We start from the raw sequence: 19,560 nt of genomic DNA, 5'->3' as shown, positions 1-19,560 counted from the left end.
AATAGCTGGTGTAGTTCGGTTTTCTGCTCGGGCGACAGCGGTGCTTTACTGATAAGGTCACTAATGACTTGACCGGTGTCTTCCCTGTTCGTCACTGAGCCTAATCCTGGAAGCTCGACCGGAAGCTCTTCAGGAACGTTTATCATCATGCACACCACTGCTTCCCTTTGTCTATAAGGTTTGAGCAGATTACAGTGGTAAACTTGCTGTGCTTTCCGCTTTCCTGGCAGACTTACCACGTAGTTAACGTCCGACAGTTTCTGAACAATTCGTGCGGGGCCCTCCCACTGCACGTCTAGTTTGTTGTTTAGCGATGTGCGCAATATCATGACCTCATCGTCAACCTCAAAACGACGGGCCCTGGCTGTCCGATCATAATAAACCTTGGCCCTCTGCTGGGCCTTTGTCATTGCTTCACCTGACAACTCCTGTGCCCTTCTTAAGCGTTCGAGGAGCTTAAGCACGTACTCCACCACGACTGGGTCGTCGCCCCTACCTTCCCATGATTCTCGAAGCATGCGAAGCGGAGACCGAAGCGAGCGACCGTACACCAGTTCAGCTGGCGAAAACCCCGTAGCTGCATGCGGCGCGGTCCTTAAAGCAAACATCACCCCAGGCAGACACAGCTCCCAGTCAGTTCGATGTTCAAAACACAACGCTCTCAACACGCGCTTCATGACGGAGTGGAGCTTCTCAACGGAATTCGACTGTGGGTGGTACACTGAGCTGTGTAGCAGCTTTACCCCACACCTTTCGAGAAAAGTTGTCGTCAAAGCGCTAGTAAACACTGTGCCCTGATCTGATTGAATTTCTGCAGGAAAACCAACTCGCGCAAATATGGACAGTAGTGCATTAACTATCTCAACTGAGCTGAGTTCTTTAAGCGGCACTGCTTCAGGGAACTTTGTCGCTGGGCAGATCACAGTCAAAATGTGTCTGTACCCCGTGGCTGTTACCGGCAGAGGTCCCACAGTATCAATAACGAGCCGTCTAAAAGGCTCCGTAATGATAGGTACCAATTTCAACGGCGCCCTCGATTTGTCCCCTGGTTTGCCCACCCGCTGACAAGTGTCACATGTCCTCACGAAATGGTCTGCGTCCCGAAAACACCCTGGCCAATAGTACTCTTGCAAGAGACGGTCCTTAGTTTTCTTAACTCCTAGGTGTCCGGACCACGAACCCCCATGCGACAAGCGCAACAGATCCTGACGATAGCATTGAGGCACGATCAGCTGATCGAACTCCACTCCTCTTCGGTCTAGATACTTCCGGTACAGGACTCCACCTCTTTCCACAAAACGCGCAGTTTTCCTGGCGATACCTTCTTTGACATTGCAGCGCACGTTTTCCAGGCTGCCATCCTTTTTTTGCTCGGCTATCAAAGCCGACCGGCTGACTTTTAGCAACCTATCAAGTCCGTCTGACGTAGGCGCGATGAGCAAATCAGTAGATAGCTCTTCTAACTTTCCCGTGTCGGGCGTTTCCTCTCCAGTATCTGGCGCCTTCAACGCTACAGACTCAATTTTATTCAGTTCGGGCGTGCTCTGAATATCAGCTTGCTGCGCCTCTGACCCTCTTTCGTTGTTTGATAACGTCGGCCCCGCAACCACCGCCTTTGCAGCGAGCTCCCGAACCTTCGATCTGGTTAAGGCCTGAACACTAGCTTCACCAAACAAAAGCCCCTTCTCGCGCAGGAGGTGATCGGACCTGTTTGAAAATAGGTACGGGTACTGGGGTGGCAGCATAGATGACACTGCCGCCTCCGTCTCAAGCGCTCCGAAAGGTCCTTCAATAAGCACTTTTGCTACCGGCAGACACACGCTATGAGCTTCCACGGCTTGCTTGATCCACGCGCACTCGCTCGTGAACATATGGGGTTCTACGTAAGATGGGTGAACTACATCCATCGTAGCTGCGGAATCGCGAAGCACTCGGCACTCTTTCCCGTTCACGAGGAGGTCTCGCATGTAAGGCTCGAGAAGCTTCATGTTCTCGTCAGTGCTGCCTATTGAAAAAAACACAACTTTTGGTGTTGTTTCCGGACACTGCGCCGAAAAGTGACCCGGCTTCTGGCACGTATAACAAACGCCCGCTCGCCTCATCTCGAACCGCTTTCTGCGTTCGGCTTCGGCTGCCGCCGTCTCCTTAGGTTCGGTCGCACTGCTTCCACTCGCATCCGCACTACGCGTGTTCCCCTTTGCTCTCATGGGTGTGAACTTCGGCCTCTCGAACTTCGAGCCAAATTCACCCTTTTGACCGTCCTTAGCTCCGCGAGCTCGACGCGTCACAAACTCCTCGGCTAGCTCAGCGGCTCTAGCCACCGTACTCACGTCTGGCCTATCCAAGACCCAGTATCGCACGTTCTCAGGTAACCGACTATAAAACTGTTCTAGCCCGAAACACTGTAGAACTTTATCGTGGTCACCAAACGCTTTCTCTTCTTTGAGCCACTCCTGCATGTTTGACATAAGCCTGTACGCAAACTCCGTATATGACTCACTTTTGCCTTTCTCATTTTCCCGAAACTTCCGACGGAACGCCTCCGCAGACAGCCGGTACTTTTTTAGCAGACTCGATTTTACTTTGTCGAAATCCTCTGCTCCCTCTCTATCCAAGCGAGCGACTACGTCGGCCGCCTCGCCGGGTAACAAAGTGAGCAAGCGCTGTGGCCACGTTTCCCGAGAGAACCCCTGCTTCTCGCACGTTCGCTCAAAGTTAACCAGGAACAAACCAATGTCCTCTCCAAGCTTAAACGGCCGCATCAGGTCAGTCATTTTGAACAATACTCGTTCTCCTGCACCGTGTGCCTGACTTCCATTACGAGCGCGTTCCATCTCTACCTCGAGACGCTTCATTTCCAAAGCGTGTTCGCGCTCTTCTTTTTCTTTCTGTTCTTTAAGTTCACGCTCTTCTTTTTCTTTCTGTTCTTTAAGTTCGCGCTCCTGTCTTTTTGACCTCTCCTCAATAGTCTCAAGGCATTCCGACAGCTCGTCATCCTCAGCCTCTAACTCAAGAATAGCCTTTAGCAGTTCAGGTTTTCTTAGTTTGTCTGAGACATCCAGACCCAACTCTCTTGCAAGCTCCAACAATTTCGGTTTGCGCAACGACTTCAAATCCATGGCTGCTCTGAATGCTGCTTTCTCTACTGCTTACTATTGTCTTGCCGCAAACTAACCCGGCAGCAACGACAACCACAATTACCAGCTCTGTTTCTGACACTAACAAAAGCCTGGCAAAGCTCAGAAGAAGAAAGTCCCGCACTCACCAAACCTCGCAGGCAGGAATTCCGCGCAGTCGTTCCGCTGCAGGCAACCAGTCGTCACACAGGGCTCGTTGCACTGCTCCCGGATCGTCGTTGAGCTGCTCAGCATACCGTCAACTGCATCTCTTCGCTGCTGGCCTCCGTTGTCGCGATCCCACCGCTGCCACCAGATGTTTGGGATCGGACTGCTGGTACGATCTGTTGGGAACTCGGCGCTGACGCCCGTGGTTGTACCTGGGTCGCAAGCCCCAAGGGTAGCGTTGGCCTGGCGGCCTGGGGTACAACTGGAAGCATCCGAAGGTCCCGGCAAAGCATGAGTCGACTGGTAACAACGAAACAACTTGTTTATTTTAACATCGCAAAGAGTTGGCGGTCAGGTTTGACCGAAGTAGAGAGACGGGAGAGCACTTCACTCAACAGAAGAAATCGGAGCCCTCCTTTTGGCGTCCGGGGGCAGCTGTTTTTATACTCTCGCAGTTGAGGGCAAGAAGGAACCCCTCAAAAGACGAGCACGTGAATGTACAATGGGCTAATGGTGACGCACACTGTCGTAGCGATGCCGTAGCACCATGTCGAGCACGATCTCGTAGCACCCTGTCGAGCACGATCTCGTAGCACCCAGTTGTAGCGCTGCCGGTCGGGCACAATGACTGTAATGAGAGGATGGTCCCTGCTTTGGCATCGCCTGTTTCGGGCACAATGACTGGAATGAGAGGATGGTCCCTGCTTTGGCATCGCCTGTTTCGGGCACAATGGCTGTAATGAGGGGACGATCCCTGCTTTGGCATCGCCTGTTTCGGGCACAATGACTGGAATGCGAGGGTGATCCTTTGCGGTCGCATCGCCGCAGTCGCGCCTGGAAACACCTGGCGATGAGTGTTGCGGCGACGACGATCGGGCCAAAATGTCTGCCGCCCTGCCGCAGTCGCGCCGGCAAAACCACGTGTCGCAGGCGAAACGCAACAACAGGCACAACACAGACACAGGTCAACCACGCGTTGACCTGTGCCCGAAATACATGGCCAATGTTAATGCATCGCATCGCATTGACCATTCATCGTTAAGGTTTGCCACAATCGCTTGAATCTCTGTCCGCTGTGCCTCGCCTTTCGATTCCGCCGTCCTCGAATGGTTGCGTCCTTGTGATCAGCTTCTGATCCGTCACACTGCCTATAGGAAGAGCCTCTCGTGCCCACCGGTGCCCCCCCCCCCTGGGATCGAACCCGCGACCCTTCAGAAATTATAAGTGACCAGCAGAACACACGAGTGATTGCGTAATCGCGCTTCTTCAGTGCTTTGAAATTTGGGTGGCGTGTTCCACGTCATCCAGACACCGCCTCTCGGGTCAACTAGTTCGTCTCGCATCCCGTCTGAAGTCGCGGTTGCTTTCCTCTTCAAACGGAGATTCGAGGCCCCTGTGCACGTATTTCTAATACACACACAAGGCAATGCCGTATACAGGAAGAACAGGGCATTATACTACTGCGTGTTTTATTTTAATGTCGACAGAAATACATATTTTTTATATCGCCTGTGGAGGTCGGCGCAAATCTACTTATTCCACTGAAGTACTCGGCGATGTATGCATTACTTCACCGGAAGGCCAATGCGCACACTTCACTAATAACAAAATTGAATTGAATCAGCATTCAACTAATTACTTGAGCAGATACCCTGCAATGCGCGCACTGAAGCCAGCGATTTCACATGGCTCGTCCGCTTGCGACGAAATTTTGAGAGTGGCACCAGGTTTGAGACAAGCGCAGTCAAACTTGCGGTGAAAGTGCGCTGTTGGTCCGCTTCCTTTCTTTCTTTTCTTTTATAACAAAGCACCGGTCCCGGCCGCGGCGGCTGCATATCGTGTTAACAATACAATTCAAACATCCCGTATGTATTGCAGGCATTAAGCCTCTCCCGGATCGATGTTTGCTGTGAGGCGTCTGTCGCTGCTTCAGTAGATACGATATCAAAGCAGGAGATACTTCGGAAAGATTCCCTGCCCTCCCCTTTTATGGAACGCTTTTTCTTATCCTCAGCATAATTTTGTCACGTACTTCCGAAGACTGTAATGATCACGCACACACACAAAAAAAAAAAAACTCTGTCCCTACGCAATAAATTTCTTCCTTGCGAAACTCTTGGAAGTTTGACGAGGAACGAATGCTTTGCTTTGTAAAAATATTGCCTTTTCCGTACAAGATTCCTCAAATAACGCAGCAAAACTACCGCAAAACTCGTGTAATCGGACCAAACGTAAATAATGTAATAACCACATCCGTATTTCCAAGGCGCGATTATTAATTTATTGTTTTGTCATCGAAACATAATAAAACTCAGATAGTAACCTTACCTCTGATTTCGCCTTCTCAAGAACTTCCTTCCCCCGAGGCAAAACGATTGTGTTCTTTTCATTAATTAATTTATTTATATTTATAAAATTGTTTATTTATTTTATTTGCGAGCGAGCGATGTATAGGAAAAGGCGTTTTGTCTCTAGTTGAGACGCACTAAATTTGATCTTGGTGCCCAATTACAACTCTAGTTCGCCGATTCATGTACATGCAGATGCAGATATGCTCTCCATGTATTACCTACGAACCGTATATGAACTAAGCTGGATGTAGGAGGCAAGGATTAACTTTACCAACTGCTTTAATCAGAATATTGTTTTAGAAACACGTTGGGTTGAGTGAAAATTGTCGAAAATCCGTAAATTATGGCGCTAAGAAGTTTAAGCTCCGAGTTTTAGGATTAGAAGCTCTGCACAAAAGGGGACATGCCAGTTGTTTGTAATCCACATGTGAGAGCATCTGAATAAGAAAAAAAGAAGATGTGACAAGTCTCCTTATCGCAACCCTGGCCCCAGACATTGCCCACTTGTACACAGCGCATTAGTAGTCGTTAATTCATCATCATCATCATAAGCCTAGTTACGCCCACTGCAGGGCAAAGGCCGCTCCCATACTTCTCCAACTACCCCTGTCATGTACTAATTGTGGCCATGTTGTCCCTGCAAACTTCTTAAACTCATCCGCCCACCTAACTTTCTGACGCCCTCTGCTACGCTTCCCTTCCCTTGGAATCCAGTCCGTAACCCTTAATGACCATCGGTTATCTTCCCTCCTCATTACATGTCCGGCCCATGCCCATTTCTTTTTCTTGATTTCAACTAAGATGTCATTTACCCGCGTTTGTTGCCTCACCCAATCTGCTCTTTTCTTATCCCTTAACGTTACAGCCATCATTCTTCTCTCCATAGCTCGTTGCGTCGTCCTCAATTTCAGCAGAACCCTTTTCGTAAGCCTCCTGGTTTCTGCCCCATATGTGAATACTGGTAACACACAGCTGTTATACACTTTCCTTTTGAGGGATAGTGGCAACCTGCTGTTCCTGATTTGAGAATGCCTGCCAAACGCACCCCAGCCCATTCTTATTCTTCTGGTTATTTCAGTCTCATGATCCGGATCCGTGGTCACTACCTGCCCTAAGTAGATGTATTCCCTTGCCACTTCCAGTGCCTCGCTACCTATCGTAAACTGCTGTTCTCTTCTGAGACTGTTAAAGATTACTTTAGTTTTCTGCAGATTAATTTTCAGACCCACCCTTCTGCTTTGCCTCTCCAGGTCAGTGAGCATGCATTGCAATTGGTCTCCTGAGTTACTAAGCAAGGCAACATCATCAGCGAATCGCAAGTTGCTAAGGTATTCTCCATCAACTTTTATCCCCAATTCTTCCCACTCCAGGTCTCTGAATACCCCCTGTAAACATGCTGTGCAAGGTACGCTGCAGTGACCATAGGATGGTAAGAACTCGAATTAGCCTAGACTTGAGGAGGGAACGGAAGAACCTGGTACACAAGAAGCCAATCAATGAGTTAGCGGTAAGAGCGAAACTGGAGGAATTCCGGATCAAGCTACAGAACAGGTATTCGGCTTTAACTCAGGAAGAGGACCTTAGTCGTTAATTAGTAGCATATAAAAAAGCGCTACATACAGGATCATATTTTTCTGCTTTTTACGTCGGTTTATTAAAATCTTGTATATTTTGCAATCTCCTTTTTGATAACAGTCTCGACCACTCACTCACTTCTTGAGAAGAGTTACAGTCCTGCCACTGGCCTCCTACTTTTTTTATTCTCAATGCTTTTCCCATCTGCTTTCTTAGCACTTGTATATATAAAACCAGTTTTTTTGGGGGGCGGGGGGGGGGGAATCTATGAAAAATTTCTCGTATACCCAACCTACGAGCTCAAGAGAGCTGTATTTAATGTCCTTGCTGGTGTCAAGGGAGACGGAGGCCAAGAGGAAGGTAGGCTACGTTGGGCCTAGCCAGCGAAGACGGGGAGCGAAGGGGAAGGTAGGAAGGTAGAGTAAACGCCTAAGAGAAGTTTATACTACTACTTTGATGCGCCAGTATAAATACTAGGTACAATGTACGTGTCCTCGCAATGGTAATTCGTAACGCGAGCCGTTCCTAGAGATACGGCAAAGAAAAGTGTGAGAGCTACAGGTGTCGAACTTGATAGGGGTATCGCATCACCGTCACACATGTGCGGCACGTGGGCATACGTTCCTTGGTTTTTTATCCGCGTTTGTGTCAGGTTTATATCAGGTTAGTATCAGGTTAGTATCAGGGTCTTTATCAGGCCCTGTATCGGTGTCCCACCGAAATTGGACCTAGCGTGGGGGCATCCCGCACAACTGTTGAGCTGGGGTAACGTGCGATTCGCTCGCGTTAGAGTGCCGTGGTGAGGGACACAATTGCGTCGGAAGCGCGGACGGAAGAATCAAAGAACATTTGCGCGCAAGAGCATTCACCAACGCATCAATGAAGTGGTGCAAATAGTCCGGACATTGCATAGTGGGTAGGCGTGTGACGTCCCACTTATTCCACTTGCACAGTACCACCAACGTCGTCTTGGTTATTGAGAGTGCGGAAAGACAGCTCGGGCATGGATATGCCGGAACGTCTAGCAGTGACGACAATTCAGTGCCGTCCAGGAAAATAAGTCAACCTAATTCGTTCCCGAGTGTTGCTTCAACATAAGCAAGGTCGTCACATGCATAAGGGATCAACGTGTAGAAACCACGCCGCTATCATCGACAACGAGGGGGGGGGGAGTATTCTGTAAGTGTCCACCTAGTGGACATTGTTACAGCAGCCCGGCAGGGGTAGTGACCTTCAAGTCTCCCCCGCCTCACTTCGACTAATCGCTTCGCGAAGCCAACAAATGCGTCTCCCACGGACAGGCTAGCAGCGCCAGCAAGGCAAGGCAGGCTTGGCGGACCGAGTTTTGTTTGTTGGTTCCCTGTCGCCTTCACCGACCAATGGAAGCAAGAAACTCCGCAGTTAGCTGGAGCAAGCAGCTCCAGCTAACTGCGGGGTCAAACCAGTAACCAAGACGCGCCAGCTTGAGTCAAGCGTGACAACCCCTGTCTACGAAGATCCCCCCTCCTTCCTGTGTCTGCAGTAAACAAAAGTGTTGGGGTGAGTATGGGAATACTCGCCCTCAAAGCGAGTCCTTCGACGACGTTGGACGCTTCGATTGGACGAAGGTTGGACGGCTGCTTCCCTGGTCTAGGGATCTAGAGAGGATAAGGTGTTTTTAAGCAGACCTTTACCGGCCCCTCGGTATGCTTCACTTCACTCATATTGGACTGATGGGATGCAACGTTCACAACTCTTCGTGTAGATTTTGTAAATAAACCCAGAACTCCTCGTTCGCGACGAGAACAAGTTCCTGCCTTCAACAGCGTCCTTAGGGTGGATGAGTCGTACGACGCCATGGGCCAGCTAACCCTTTTTACATGCCCGGCCCCAACTCTTAAAACATGTCCATTTCGTCTGCTGCATAACTTCTGATTGGCTGGGCTCGCGTATGCCTCTAAAGGAGACAGGCGCCCAGAGTCAATCAGCAATTCAGCAGCAGACGAAATGGACATGTCCACAAGGTGTACATATACAGAATAGTCCCCAGGTGCTGCCATCGCGTGGGGACAGCGGAAGACGGGCTGAAATGGCAGCACTTGCAATTCTCGTTGGCATGTTGCTATGTCTTGAAACGTATTCTCGCCGCATCTGCTGAGCTATTTGCGTTAGACGTGTTCTGACCGCAACGGCTGAGCGGTATGTACAAGGGTCCTTCCTCCGAGCCATACTGTGCTGGCTTTGGCTGCGGCAACAACCAGCGAACGACGAAGCTGCTCATGCAAGAGCCCTGCGATCGATGTTCATGGAGACACAAGTGTCACAGAGTGCATGCCGGCGTCCCTCTCGGTATGGCCGTCATTGCCGCCGCAGCTGCAACGCCGCTTGCACAGCGATGAGGAGGAGGGCTCCCCGTTGTACCCGAGCTCGCCCGACCGGTTGGTCACGTGGGTCGCCTGAGCGCGGCGAGGGACGAGGCGGCTCGGCGAGCGGGCAGAGTGGTTTGGAAGACGGAGCAGCATGGTCGTGCACCGGGAGACAGATGCAGACGACTTGTCCATTGTCGTCCCGGACGAAGCATCAGCTTGCGGCGTCCTGGAGGTCATGGACAGTTACTGCGGGGCGAGCGGTGCAAGGTTGAATAGGTCGAAAAGTGCAGCAATGTACTTGAACTCCACTCCTTCCAGTCCGCAGCCCGTTCATGGTCTCCCCGTGAAAACGCGGCTGCGGATTCTAGGCTTCCAGTTCGAACCAGATGGTCTCTCTCCCGAAAACTGGCAACAGGCTAAGGAGAAGCTTGAAGCCAGGGTTCAGGAATTCAGCGCGTTGTCATGCCCTTTGACTGCTCGAGCGACAATCCTTCGCTCACTTCTGTTTTCCTTTCTGACGTATGTGGCGTGTGTGTCTCCTATTCCAACCCGAACCAAGCTTAACTTGGAGAGGGTCTTGTTTCGCTTCCTCTGGAAGGGTACAACTGGTTGTGTAGCTAGGCGGGTGCTCAAGTTGCCCAGGGACAAGGGAGGACTCGGAATTCCCGACCTGGGCATCGTGGCTACTGCACTACACGTCAGGTGGACCCAGGTCGCTCTTAACTCGGATATGCTCCTAACTCGAAGCTTAACTTCCTTCTTTCTTAGCACCCGACTCCGCTTGTTCTCGCAGAGCACATTTTCCCACTGTGTTCCTCGTTCAGGTACCCCGTCCACCATTTATGCGGCGGCTGCCAACTCTTTGGTAAGCCTCCGCAAGGTTCACCCAGGCATCGACGTAGTTTCAGCTCCCCTCCAAGAGTTAGTGGATATCCTCACCCCAGGACTCCCCCCACATTGCCAAAGGTACGACCTGTCGATTCACAGGCCAAACTGGAAGCTCATTACGGCCGGTTTCCTCGACGCCAGGCGAGCCACCTTTATGTACCGCCTGGCGCGAGGGTGCCTGCCGTTGAGCTACAGGCCCTTCACAGCCATCCCGGCTCGTGGAGTGTGTCCTTTCTGTGGCGCTCGTGAGGACTCAGTTCATATCTTTACGCAGTGTTTGCTTCCTGCAGCTCTTCTCCAAAGAGTTGCTAGTCTATTTAGGCTCCCAGGCGTTCCTTATGAGACAGTCCGATTTTTGCACCCTTTGCCCAATCAGGCGATCAACCAGTTCGTGCTTCTCCTCGCCGAGTGCTCATACCAAGTTTGGCTGGCACGCTGCGATGCAATTTTCGGGGGTCGGGCACCGGGCCTTCACGAAGTGCTTGCGAAAGCACGGAAGGAGGTCTGGTTCCACCTCACCCGGGAGCGGCACCGCTTGGGCGAGAAGAAGTTTCTCGAAGTGTGGGCTCGTCCTGCCGTGATTTTTGACGAGTCAGGTGGAAAGCTATCCATTAAGTTATGATGCATGCTCCAAAGGTCACACGACTCGGCCGTGTGCGCCAGTCGATCTACGGGGTTTTGTTTGGCTCAGTGGAACCCAGAGCTGGAACCGGTGGTGGTGCACCCTCAAGTGGTCGCGCTGCTCCGCGGATGGCTTTGGTGGTCTCCATGGTTGTATGCCTTGACCTCTTTTGCGTCAGGGCAGTCCGAGGGTCAGTCAGGCTTGTGCCCTGCAAGACCGACATGGCTGTTTGTGTGTTGAGTGCAGTCCCTCAGTTGGACTGCACCACAACAGCCCCCTTGTCCGGGAAGGACCGTTGGCCCGAACCAAGTCCCCCCACCTAGTCAGCCCGGGTTGTGGGGGAGTACCGGGGTCAATGTATCGAATGATGCTGGGTTGATGAGTACATGAAAGCTCTGGGACGCGGCGCCTCTGGTTGCCAAGTCCTCTTCCCATCTGACAACGGTACAGATGAAGATGTGGTCGGCAGGCTGAGACCTCCAGGCCGAAGTCTTCGCCGGTGGATCGACAGACGGTGCAAGCCCGTCAAGATCTTCGGCAGCAAGGTACCAGCAGGCCGACCCTCTTCAGATCGGTATCTCGGCAAGCACGCCAGAGATAAGCCTCGTGCCCACTCTCAGAACTTTCCGCCGGACTCTTTCTTTTTAATCGCGTTTCATCTTTCATTTATTTATTCATCGCGGGTTAATTCTTGTACGTTCTGTAAGTGTAGTGTTTGCCGCGTTTATTGTTGCGTGTATTTTGCATTTGGGTCGCGAATTTTTTGTTATTTCGCGAGTGTTAGGAGTTCCCACGTGGTGGTCTTTGTGTCGCGCGAGTAGCGTCAGGGCGGGTGTTGTGACCCGCACGCCTTCCGCGAGCTAGGACCCACTGCTTGTAGTTTGTATGTTCTTTTTTTTCATTATATCTCGGACATGATTTTATTTTATTAAATTGAGTGTGTCTTTGTACGTCGCCCTCCGTCTCATGCCTCTGGTTCACGGTCGATCAGGCGTGGACCTTATCACAGGTCAGCAGTCGAACCCTCAATAAACGCACGCGGGGTGGGTTTCTTGTCGCCCCATCCCCTTCGGTTCGGAGAGTGCAAATAGCTCACCACCAATCTTTGACAACAAGTTAGTGTTTGTGTCGAGTACATTCGGCTGTAGAAGTTTCCTGAGCCACTTGAGAAACGGAGCTGTTGTATGGCGGCCTTAAACAGAAAGGACATCCTGCACAGCAAGCTTGATCGGTTTGGTACTCGTTTTGTTGCTGTAAGCCACGCGATAGTATGCTTCATGCCTGGCTCCTCTGCGGACCTGCGATAACAGCATAACAGTGCCGTTCACGACCATTCTGTGCATTTTATTATTCTGCACGGTTCTGTTTCCGGATGGAAAGCACGGAGGTCAACCCGTATGCACAAAACTGCGTTTCGATGTGGAACAAAGGCAAGCAGAAAGCGTTCGGGTGCGCCTGTCGAGTCCGTACTGATGCAGTGATTGCCGCGTTACGGCAAGCAAACAAGACTGCACGGAACTTGCCGGTTTTCATGCCGTGTGTTGTTCGCGTTATTCATGTTTTTTATTCAGTACATGTTTCCTCGCGTCCTCCTCGCGCGCCGGCGATATACGAGAGTAGCCGCGAGGTAGCCCTGATACGACTGGCGCTGTGGCGCCTTCGACGGGCGCAACTATGCGAAGCGTGAGCAGGCGCGCGCCGCTGCAGATTGCTTTAACGCGATAGCGTTAGGGAGCCCGCGTCGCGGAAAATCCTGCGTCCGGTGTCGCATCGACAAAAAGATTTTGCAACCACGTATACACAGGACTTTTATATGGTGCAAGGCACTGACTAATTGAATTTCTCAAGCTAAATTACGCAGAAAAATCGTAAAATACGACATGCACACAACCTACAGATATGACATGATAGCTCTGGGACTGTAATTTGACTATACCAGAAAACATAATTCTGCTACGCGAAAACTGAAGCAAACCCCTTCACACACAAACCGGCCGCGGGTTTCACAGACTGGCCGCGGCGTGCACCATCTTGCGAACGCCGGGGCGATGGGCGTCTTGGGGGCCACGGAGCGGCGCACCCGGTTCCTTGCATTAACTCCAGCTGGCGCTCGCCTCCGCCACATCGAGGCCCATGCAAGAGGCCGTGGTTCTACCACAAAGCTAGCCGTTCGCGGCAAGCGTTTCCAGGTACCGACAAGCATGGCACCACCAAACCACCACTAACTGCCACCCTTGCGCGCAAACAAATCACAGTGATCGAGCACACGCTCCACAGCTCCCATATTCCGCATGTGCTCTTAGAAATTGTATCTGAGAATGGACATCAAACCAGCTTGTTTTTGCTTAATATCTACAGTGCACCTATATCGTGATGAGACGACTTCGGACAACCTTTTTGCGACGCCAGTAAACAAGCCAAAAAATTTATTATTCTGGGAGATTTCAATGCGTCCCACCCAGCTTGCGGGTACCAAACAAACTCCAAAAGGCCGCCTTCTGGACCACGCCATGAACCTTCATCAATTCACTTTGCTGACAGAACCTGACACATTAACCAGAATGGGCAACAGCGTAAGCACGGATACCTGCTCTGGCATTACAATGGTCAAAGGGTTGACTCAATGCTCCTGGAACAACCTAATGGAGAATCTTGGTAGTGACCACAGCATTACAGCCACAGAAATCCAACTGGTGGCCATACGCACCCCAGAACGCCCAATTAAGGTAACGGACTGGGACGCTTTCCAGCGCAACAAAACCAAATCTCAACAACACAACGCGCGATCTCTACACGAGTGGACACAACAGCTACAAGCAGAATTTAAAGCTGCCACTAAGCAACTTACTGCGACAACGGAGACACGGGATGTGGACAGACATCTGCTCCGTTTCTGCGATGCTCGAAGAGACCTGACCAAACGATGGAAGAAGCAGCGGCACAACCGCAGGCTGAAACAATCGCCTGGATCATCGCAGAATCTGAAGAATACGTCACTAGCCTCACTAATAACAATTGGCACCACCTCTGCGACCGCCTTAATGGCACATTAAGTACTTCCAAAACGTGGTCCCTCTTCAAAAAACTACTCAGCTCAACGCACACAAAAACGCACGCAACCAACACCGTCCGCACTATCATCCACAAAGAGCAAATGGGTGATGACGCTCTCCTGCAAACACTGCAGCAGAGATACATTGCTACAGGTCACCGACCGGAGTACAAAGACTATCCACACGAGGAAGAAACCCAATTTGTGCGCGCAACGTGCTCAGCCTTTGTTTGACACGAAAAGAAAACAAATCACTTAACAATGATAACTATGGGGGTCGAACACGATGAAACAAACGGATACGATTAAAGGAATGTTTTAGGTTAAGACAATGAGCTGGAAGTGATTTTTCTCGACAATCATTCACTACACCAGACAGACCCTGCCCACCGGCGGGGAATTGGACACGTCACGCTTGGGACTTCAGTTAGTATCTCTCGTTAGTATCTCTCGTATCTCTCTAGTAGCGCTGTCATCGCTGCCCGAGCGGCAGCGATGACAGCGCTCATCCTGGAAGGCAGAGAAGTGTAGTAGAATGACTTGATCAGGGATGTGTTCATTCGCAGCACGTCTCAGTCGCTGACGATGGTGGATCGAAGCCTATCCTCGGGCTACTGATAGAGGGGATGGTGCGGCAGCGATACTTTCAACGAGCCCCAGGCATTTTATATGATATTGGCGCCCAAAGATTGAGGCGGCCACTCCAAGAGAGTGACTGCGCGCTCTTCCAGCAGATCTTGCACAACACGAGCAGTGCGGATCGGTGACCTATCGCGTTAGAATATATGGTCGCCTTCCAGAAACTGTCCGTCAAGAATGTATGGAATCAGTATGTCGTCTATGACTGCCCTGCAGCGATGAACTTACCTTCGAGGCGTATCAGTGGGCGTTGCACAACGCTTAGTAAAGAATACCGGCTCATTTCACGCAGTAATGATGAGATCGGCGCTCTGTAACTGACACTAGAACGTTTCCCGACAATGCGACCAGTGCGCGCCGCCGTAGCAGACGACGCCGTTCAAGATCCCGCCCCTCGAGCACCTGCGCGAGCTGCTGCAGCTGCTGCCGCCGCCTGACTCAAGGTCTCGCCGCATCGCGATGCAATGCGCTCTGAGTTTCCCCCCATGTGAAACAGATTGTACATCGCTCTTCGAATGAAATGTCCACGCACACACACGTAGGCACACACCGCGCGCGGCACGAAACGTGCCCAAACACGCGCAGTGCAGGGGGCAATCAAGGCGGTGCGAACGAGAGGTGGGAGAGGGGTACCACCCGCTAATAGAATTTTGCTTCGCATGAGGCGCTCTCAACGCCGGCGCAGCAGCGCCGCTCTCGGTGCCGTTCTTGTCCATACATCTACCGCCGGCTCCGCATCCGCTGGTGCATATGCATTGGGCTTGTTCTGTTGTCACGTGCCCTCGACTGCAACACATATTACAGGGCGCGCGAACGCGTGGAGAAACGGCCCTGCGCGCCTTCTGGCGTCGCAACCGTGTCGTCGAGACCGACTTCTGCGCGCATGCGCGTCCCTCCGTGAAGGCAAGCGTGCAGATTTCCGCGCTTTCTCCTTGCGCATGGGCTATAATGGGGTACATCCGCGAAGTGCCCCTAATACGATTGGCGCTTTGGCGGCTTGGAACGGCAAGACTTCGATGTATTAGAGTTGTCGGACGCTCCCATGGCTGGCATACAGTTGTAGGAGTTGTCGGACAATCTCGCCGCAGCCACCATTTGTAAGCGTTGAAGGTCGTAGAGAGGAACTTGGGAGGAACTTGGTGAACAGGGTTTATTTACATATTAACATTTTAAACAAGAGATACATTCGACAGTCTATGCGTGGCTCCAAAATAGAGCACGACGAGGAGCACAAGCTAACAGCCGACAATCGCTGCTTATAAGCACTACGCTCGACGTCAGAGTTCGACGTCACCGTAGATGACGCACCCTTTTGGAGGAGGTGGGCTCTCGCACACGTGCTGCACAGGTTTCAGCGCTCTCTCCGGGGCAGACGACCTTTGTAGCGCAGTCGTCGTGGTATCCATTGTCTGGCGTCCCCGTAGTCAGGTGATCACGCCCGTCCCCAGCCGGCGCCGCTAAATTCCAGAGCGGACCTGGCACAGGGGTCTCCGCCGCGGTCCATTGTCTGGTGTCTCGAAAAGCGCATAGGGAGGTTCCTCCAATTACTTCCCCTCGAGAACTCCCCTGAGCTGACTGTTTCCTGTAGTCGCCACGTGTGTCAGCAGACTGACGAATCCTGGGGCCCCCGTAGCGCAAAGCAACCTTTTGCCAGGGAGCTCTCCCTGACGCAGACAGACCATGACGACCCGGCAAATTAACCAACAATGCACGGGGCGCCAAACGTGGCGAGCCCTGCTGTCGTCACCGGTCCTCCAAACGCGGGGCATGGTCGGTTAGCGTTGTCGTCCTCGCTCGTTCTCTGAAGGGCGCCGCCACCGTGGGTCGGTCGAAGACGTGCAGCGGGCTGACATAGCTGGCACGTTGCCACCTAGTCAGGCCATTCCTAACCGTTGACGTAACGGAAATCAACGGTCCCATTTTCGTTGGCTGTCTCGTTCTGTAGAGCGCCTTTTCTGCCGCTCTTCTTTGCTATAGAGATCGGCCCGTAGCTTTCGTAAAAGAGAGAAAGAAAGAACGAAGATTGACTACGAGAAGGCGCAGCGCAGAAAAAGAAAGAAAAAATTGGAGGACGCTTAAGCTTCGCCTTCAAGAGTGGAACGCGACAGCGTTCCCGTCGATCCGCCAAGGGGTGTAAGACATTGCGCTACGGCGCAGCGATCACTTACGAGGCGCCCTGCATCGGACTTTGCACCCACCAATCACGCGTTGAGTGTCGAGCAACGCAGCGTTCGGCGCGGCAACGAAACCTGCGCGTGAGCAAGCGGAACGAACCGAAGAACACGGTGTCTCGGAGGGGGAAACGATCTACGCGAGCCAAACATGACAGCCGGGCCGCGACGCGCCTTCGCATCGGTCCCCGCACAGCCCCAATGAGCGCGTGGCGCGCCACCTGCCGGGGCAGCTCCGTACATTGCGAGGAGGTCTTCTATGCTTGCCGCAAGATGGCTCGGAAAGCACAGAAGAAATGTCGCATAAACGTACTTCGCTACGTGTTTGACTGCGACTTCTGTAATTTACATGCTCATAATTACCGATATACACAGCAGTATAGCTTTCTACGGCACGTTTGTAAGGCAACACCACATTCACTAGAGGCGTTTTTGCCCCACTTTGAACGATCGAACTCATGTTTGAGTGGTAGCGTCTCCGTCTCACACTCTGGAGACCCGGGTTCGATTCCCACCCAACCCAATCTTGCAAGTTGTTTTATTTATGAGTTGCCTTCCGGGATTTTTCGCCCACGGCCAACGCCGCCGAAGCCGACGACACAGGCTTTTGTACGACACGAGCTCCTTAACGCTATCGCGTTGAAACAGATGACTCATTGTGTTCGCGACCGTGCGCGATGCGTCCGCACCCGAGAGTACACAAAAAATTCAAAGGATGCTTAAGCTTCGCCTTTAAGAGTGCACTGCGATAGCATTCAAAGCTCCCTGACCTCTCCTCACGCTTCCCGGCAACTGCAGCATATGTAATGCTAATGTCTACGCGGAGAGAGAGAGAGAGAGGGGAAACATTTATTTGTAATGAGATTGGGTGACTTCCTCGTAGGTTGGAGCCCTTAGTTCATGGCCCCATTGGCTCGCGCCACTCCGCGTGCCCGCCGGATCAGCCGTCGCTGCTCTTGCGCGTCTGAGCTGGTCAACGCAGTCTCACAGGAGAAGGTGAAGAAATAGAGGAGTAACCCGGAGGGTGTGGGCACTCCAAGGTGCAATGATATACTGTGGGCTTTGCTCCACAATAGGGACAGTATAAGGGATATTGTGTGTGCTGGAACAGGGGAAGATAAAAGAGGCAGGGAAATGAATTTAGTTTGAAGCTGTCGCCACGCGATGGTACCTTCTCAGTTAAGGGAATCGTGTGGTGGAGGGAATTGTCTCCTGGTATCTCTGTAATATTGTAGAGTTTCAGTGTAGTTCAGTGGTTCTGTAGGTGCGTCGTCTGGGTTAGACAGCTCTTCCAATGGTGCCCGGTTAGCGAGCTCTCAGGCTACCGCATTAGCCCGTTCATTACCACGGAGAGAGGCGTGTCCAGGTGTCCAGACGATAGACACCCTGTGTAACGCAGTGGGGTGTAATGATGTAAGGATTCGGTGTGTGTAGGTTGTCAACCGCCCTTGTGCCAATGTCCTGCAAGCGGTCTGTGAATCAGTGACGACTGTGATGGGTCCATCCGGTGCCGGCATGGTTAAAGCGTGTTCGATGGCTAGCGCGATAGCAGCCTCTTCCGCCGTGCCACTGTCCACTGTGTTGGGCGTGGCCGAAGCCCTCGAATGTCTGTACTATCTAGTACGACTAAACATAGGGTACGTTTCTGTGGGTAGCCGGCCACGTCAGTGTGTAGGACCGGTGTATTCGATGTGTTATCGCCAAAGAGTCGAGCCAGGGCTTGTGCTCTTGCCTTTCTTCGACCTTTATGACGGCCAGGGTTCATATTCTGGGGAATTGGGGCACGTGAATTTTATTGCGAATGCTAAGCGCAAGAAGTGTGCGGTTTTCCTGTTGTGGTTATCTTGCTGTTTCGTTTCCTAGCCGGGATCGAATGTGGCACCCTTGCATTTTTCGTTGCAGACGTTGCAATTGGCTTTTAAGATGACCTTCGACTAGATAGCGGATAGTTCTGTGCACACCCAGTCGTAGTAGGAGCTGTGTAGACGCATTTTGGTGTAGTCCCACCGCTCGCTTTAGTGCCATAGGGAGGAGGGTGTGCATCTGGTGCATCTTAGTCTGAATCAGATTATGGTAGGGGAGGTGGTACGTTAATCGGCTAAATATGAGGGCTTGCACAATTCGGAGCACGTCTTGGTGTCCTTGTCGGCGGTTTGCAATGCTCTTTATCATGGGAATTACTTGGGTAAGTTGTTGGCAGAGCATGTGTAGGATATGTGTGGCCTTCCCGTTGTGTTATTTATGAAACCCTAGTACGCGTAGTCTGGCTAACCTTGGAATGACGTTGCCATTGAGATGCAATGTGATGGCCATCGGCCCTATTGCGTTTTTTGAATACAAGCAGCAGCTTCAACTTCTCATCATACCTTGCTGGTGAAGCAGCGCACTGACACGAACACACTGAAGACACACAGGAAAAGACGACACTCTGTGTGTCTTCACTGTGTCCCTGTCAGCGCGCTGCTTCACCAGCAAGGTATGATGTTTACTCACCAGCTAGCCCAACTTTCCACATTACTGAACTCCGACTTCTCAGCTGCGCAGGTGAGTGCATACTTTTGTACTATATTTACAGCTTCCTGTAGTGCGCCTTGAACGGCGCCGTCTGACCCTGTGGTCACCCAGATTAT

At 51.8% G+C, this 19,560-nt stretch overlaps 1 long non-coding RNA gene across 1 annotated transcript in view; it reads right to left on the bottom strand.

Annotated features, from left to right (window-relative positions):
- LOC142557382 (uncharacterized) overlaps positions 1–15,140 on the bottom strand; it is a 75,257-nt gene extending 60,117 nt beyond the window's left edge. The window contains exon 1 of the long non-coding RNA XR_012822765.1: positions 14,988–15,140. This is a non-coding gene — a long non-coding RNA (uncharacterized LOC142557382). The remainder of the gene's footprint in view (positions 1–14,987) is intronic.
- Positions 15,141–19,560: the final 4,420 nt, after the last annotated feature.

Source organism: Dermacentor variabilis, chromosome 9, assembly GCF_050947875.1.
Source record: "Dermacentor variabilis isolate Ectoservices chromosome 9, ASM5094787v1, whole genome shotgun sequence".
Lineage (NCBI taxonomy): Eukaryota > Metazoa > Arthropoda > Arachnida > Ixodida > Ixodidae > Dermacentor > Dermacentor variabilis.
The sequence above is the reverse complement of the archived record's forward strand: the minus strand, read 5'-3'. Positions and strand labels throughout refer to the sequence as shown.